Source organism: Strigops habroptila, chromosome 3 (genome assembly GCF_004027225.2).
Source record: "Strigops habroptila isolate Jane chromosome 3, bStrHab1.2.pri, whole genome shotgun sequence".
NCBI classification, from domain to species: Eukaryota; Metazoa; Chordata; class Aves; order Psittaciformes; family Psittacidae; genus Strigops; species Strigops habroptila.
Window position 1 is genome coordinate 72622740 of NC_044279.2, and position 5740 is coordinate 72628479.

Here is a 5740-nt window from a genome sequence, read left to right on the forward strand (position 1 = left end):
TCACCTTTCTTTGGCACTTATTGGCCCTCTACTTAGTGATCTACTTAGCGATCTACTTAGCAATCTACTTAGCGATCTACTTAGCTTGCATTTCTCCCTGGCTGACCAGTGGATTCCTTGTTCATTTCTTGCCAGATGTTTTAGGAGATGCTACAGTTTCACGGGTGTCATTGATTTTGTCTCATTCCATGTCTGATTTGGCCCAATAATGGAATTTTATTTGTGACTTCCATGAGAGCAGGAACAGATAGACCAATGAGAATCTTCTTGCCCTAGGAAGAAAAAAACCCTTGGTCTTGGCAAATACTCTTTTTTTCTTTAAACTGAGGAGTTTGTATGATTTTTTTTTTTTTTAAGTCAGCTTCCATGGACCATTATAAACCAAAACATTCTACTGTTTTTTGTTTTTAAATAGGAGTCATCAGTTTGATTTAAAGGAAACACTCAAGTCAAATCACTGCAAGAAGGAAAAAATGGTTTTCCTCTTAAGTGTTTGCAGTTTGATTCTGTTCTTCACTGTGTTGATGTGATAAATAATGTTGTATGGATGATTTAAGGCTCACTGGTAGCTGACCTATCTGTGGGCTGCTCACTACAGTGGTGGGCTCAGTGTGAGGTGGGAACAGCTCAGGGCTCAGAGGAATGTGGGGCTGGTGCTGAAAAGCTCCCATGGCAAGTGTGGGGCTCCCAGGCAGCCAGGAAAAAGAAGAGAGTGGGATGGTGTGGAAAGCTCTTTATTATCCACGTTTTCTCACTGCTGACAAGGAGTGCAAGGAAACACACACTGCATGGATTACAGTAAGTCTGTGATGGCTAAAGAAGTTCGACTCCCTCCATGCAGGGTGCCTGCACAGCTGCTTGTATAAGCTTGGTGTTACTAGCAGAATTCAGTCTGTAGAATGAGGTTTTTAAGTCCTGTCACATCAAATCTCTTTCAAAGTATTTTAACTACCTATTGGCACAGCTGTGAGGAAATGACAGCTCAGCATCCCTGCTGCTAACCAAAGATTAAGATAGGGGGTATGGCATATTGATTCTTTGATTCTATGGTGTTTATTCTACTGTGAAAAACAAAAATCATAAACGGCATGAAGTGGGTGATTGATTCTTTAGTGTTTATCCTGATACAAGGAACAAACCATCAATGGCTGAAGTGGGCAGGAGCCAGGCTCAAAGTGAACAAAAGGAGGTTCTCCATATCACATGCAACTGAGAAGTGGAACACAGGAATACTTGCATCCAGAGGCTTACCTGGGTTCAAGGATGGGTGGGACACGTTCATAGGGAGAAATGTCTTAAGGGTTACTAAATATATAGTAACCACGTCTGTTTTGGGCAGACTGTGATCTGCAAATGCTGGAAGATGGGAGAGTTTTGGGGGAGACGTACCACATGGGTGTCCTGTGTTCTTTCAGAGCTGTCAGAGACAGTATCCTGAGCAAGCTGGATCTTTGCTTTGACCTGATACAGATTTTTTTTAATGTTCTTGTTAGGTGCATCCTTTTTCTAAATAGTAATCCTATCCCACTGCTTCCTACTTTGGCTCCTCTGTTATCTCACCCATCAGCTATTTCTTGTCTCTCTGACTGCCAGCAAAGATGGAAATTCGTTATATGTCCAGATGGTACCTTGTACAGTTGGGGTCAGACTGGCGTGATCATCAGGTACTATTGCAATATAAGGGTTATTAAGAAATGCAGTAGGGGTTGGTGGGGGGTTGCAGTTACATTTCTTTTTTATGGCCTCTGGGTTTTGTTATAATTGACATTTGGTTTCTGTTCCCCAAATCAGATTTGTTAACATTTTTTGTTAAGAATGCAATGGATTTCTGAAAAAGTTCGCAGCAATGTAGAGATTTTCTCTGTATGTAAAATTCTGTAGTGGGCACCTTGATGGTTGTGGAACCATGGCAGCTTTTACCAAATTCTTGATCTTTTTTTTTTTTCCTGTTTATATCAATGAAAATAATTGACTGTCTTGATTCACTGGGCTTTGTTTACTGACATGTAAAAGCAAACAACCCCCATCTGACTCAAGAGTGCCCTGTTTGGGGGTAGACTGAGGCTCGGACTACTGAATTTTTCAGTGAGAATCATCCTTGCAGGTTTACGGGGAAATTTGGGGTGGAAGTCTCTGACCTTTGGTGATTAAGTGATCACAGCCATGCAGCACCATAGTATTGAACAAGTTAGTGAAAGCTACTAGCCCAGGTTGCTAGCTATAAAACAACAGTGCTGTAGCAAGAGTGTAAAGCTGTCCAGGGAGAAACATACTACATGGTAGCCTGAAAACACAGGAATTTGACAATGGATTTGTAGTGCAAGTCTTTAAGTGGGAAAGTTTGGTCTAAATTGAATTCCTGTTGTAAATTTGATTAGGAAAAACTTAATCTCAGGATGCTAACTACTGATGAAGAACTGAGTTTTTTCAGGACACTTGTGGCTTTGAGAACATCCATGTCTAAAAGACCTTCTTCAAAAGAAAACACCCAGAAGATGGCCATTAGCACTACATGTTTTCTATACTTGCATGAGCTAAGATACAAGCTTTTGGATGCAAGTCTTTTGTAAGAAGAAAATCATGGGTGAATAAAGTTTCTATATAGTTGCTTAGATAAAAAAGAATTTGGGAAAGTATACCTTTTGTACAAATAAAGGCTGTTCTCTAATACCCATAAGTAACTATGATATTTAAAAATCCTTCTCCATAGACCTGCATATCAGCTTGGCAGGCAGATTGTTTGGATTTCAAACACTCAGACTAGCAAAAATGTCCAACAAGAGAAAATCACTGGAATTTCAGATTTGGATTATCCTGGTAACCAACCTGTTTTCCCAGCTGAGTAAATTTTAGGTTGATTTAGGGAAATAATGGCAAAGTCCCTTCTCACTACACCTTCTGAAATAATTGCAGAAGCTCCCATCCATACATCTCCCAATCTTCCTCAGAGGAGATGGAGTACGCAGGGTGCGTGATGGCAGACACTGAGAGTTTACTGATGCAGGGAACACACTGCTCCTTTCCTTTAATGTAAAGTGTTCATTTAATTCACTTGCTTATGCAACTGTACTTTGCTAATGTTTATTTTCAGTAATAAAGTGAAATGATCACAGGTAAAGTTGAAATTCAAGTGTGTCTTCTTATTTGAAATAGGAAACACCTAAAATACACCTGCAAAGAGAAAAAGTTCAGGAGGGGCTGCCTCATTACAATCCAGTTTGTTGAGGAATATGCATAGAGAAGTATATAAAGGAATATATCACATTCCCTTTGTCTTAAGTCCCCTGGAACCGCTACTAGCTTCAGCTTGCTTTGGGTGCTCAGAGGGCTGGAGCACTTCTCCTGTGAAGATGGTCTGAGAGAGCTGGGCTTGTTCAGCTAGGAAAAGAGAAGGCTCTGAGGAGATCTGAGAACAGCATTCTAGTACCTAAAGGGGGCCTTACAAGAAATCTGGAGAGGGACTTTTTACAAGGGCATATAGTGACAGAACAAGGGGAAATGGGTTCAAACTGAAAAAGGGTAGATTTAGATTAGATATTAGGAAGGGATTCTTGCCTGTGAGAGTGGTGAGGCACTGGAACATGTTGCCCAGAGATGTTGTGGGTGTCCCATCACTGGAAGTGTTCAAGAACAGATTGGATGGGGCTTTGAGCAACCTGGTCTAGTGGAAAGTGTCCCTGCCTGTGGCAGGGGTGTTGGAACTAGATTATCTTTAAGGTCCGTTCCAACCCAAACCATTCTGTGATTCTATGATTCAATGCAGCTCTTAGTTTGTACACATAGGGTGCTCGGCTTGTGCTGATACACTGAACTTGTAAGAGGAGTGGGGGTGTTTAGAAGGAAGCTACAGCATCTTTCTGTCATCCTTAGTACTGCAGGTTTCTGAACCAGTCTCCTGTCTTCTTCTTGTGGCCAGGGCAATGGCTCGATGTGAGGCATCTCCAGGGGATATTTTTGCTTCCCAGCTGCCTCTTCTAATGTGTGAGGAGATGGCTTAGTATCTGCGCTCACCACAACTGCTTCCTCCCAGGTAAATTATATATTAAAGCCATGTTCATAGATTATTCCATAGTGTGCCAAGTCTATGGTCAGTGTGGGTTGCTGGGATTTTTTGTTTGGTTTTGTATTAGAAAACCATATGCGATCTTAACCAGCAGCATGTCGTTCAGCCATGCTCTAGAGCACCCTTTTTACCTTCTTAACTCTGCCATTAACATTTCCCTTTGGGCTGATGCTTGGCACTTGAAAGCTCAGCCTGAGGATATATTTTTCTATATGCAATTTTCAGAAATATTGGCCGTCAGAAAGAGGTGGCTGTAAACTTTGTGAGATGTTTTTTCTGAAGCAAAACGCACACAATGGCGCTGCCTGTCTGCTTGGGGGCTGCTGGTGGTGAAGGAGTTTTGTGGCCGTGCAGATGTACCCATTAGCCCTTCCTTGTTAAATTGTGAACTGGTTGTTCAGGTTCAGGCTGTTTGTCAGGGAGGTATAGACAAAGACCTATTGACTTCCTACAAATGTGATGGCCAGTTAGAGGAGATTCTACAAATGCCCACCCTTTCCTAAGGTGTGTTCATTGCTAGCTGGATGTCAGTGAGCCCATGCAGGTGTGCTTCCTCAGGGCAAAGATCCGTGGAGGACTGGACGCTATTGGCAGGGGGGTTGGAACTAGATGATCTTGAGGTCCTTTCCAACCCTAACTATTCTATGATTCTATGATTGTATGATTCTGCTGCTTATGGAGCTGCTTGTTTTTAATATGTGCGCTTGGGGAAGTCTGTAAAAGAACTGCGATATCTTTGTTTCCCTTCTCTGAATAGACTGAACAATCAGGCAGCAGCATTTTATAACTGTTCTTTTTGTAGTAAAGACAGTTATCAGTCATATGCATATGTGGTGCTTGTATTGGTGTTGTTATGACACCCCAAAAACATCTTTCTGTGCCCTTAAACAGATTTGTTGTAGCAATAACATAGAATCACCGAATAGTTTGGGTTAGATGGGACCTCCAAACGTCATCTAGTCAGACCCCCCTGCAATGAGCAGGGACATATCTATCTAGTGTGCTTGTGGTTCCATCTGGCTGTATCATTTGAGTTTCAGCTCCCTGGTCATTTGAGAGGACTGAGCAAGAGTAAGTCATCAAAGTTTGGAAGTATTTTACTTCTCTGTGTGGAAGAAAGGTTTGAGTTAGCAAAAAATAAGTCAAATTCAGTTTGGGGAATTATACAAATTTTAACTAAAAAAATAAAGATCACTTGCACTTTGTAAACTCATCTCGCACATTTCTCAGTGCTGTTTGTTGATACTAATTTGGAAAAGCGAATCTGTAGCTCTTACCCAGTGGGTCTGCAGTTTCATCATCATGTTTCTATAGGAAGAGAAATACTGAAAGCAACCAATAAATATTTGCTTAAGATAGTGAACTGGATGTTACTGATAGCAGCAGCCTGGACCTATGGTTCCACCGGTTTTCCCCGCAGGGAACGAGGGGTGTCCCGAAACAGCAGTGAGAGGCAAGGGGTACCTCTGCTGCCCGGGGACGCTCCGAGCATCCCCGTGGGGATCCTTCGGGGTCCTGCAGGCTTATCCCTGTGTCGAGCCTTGTCTCCGGCTTAGCAGCTCCAGCCCGGGGGCTCTAGGGGAAAGCCGAGGAGGCGGGGGGCGGCTTTCGCCGGGGATGGACGCGGGGCGCAGTGCGGGGCCGGGGGGCGGCGCTCGGGGCCGCCGGTTTCTCCGG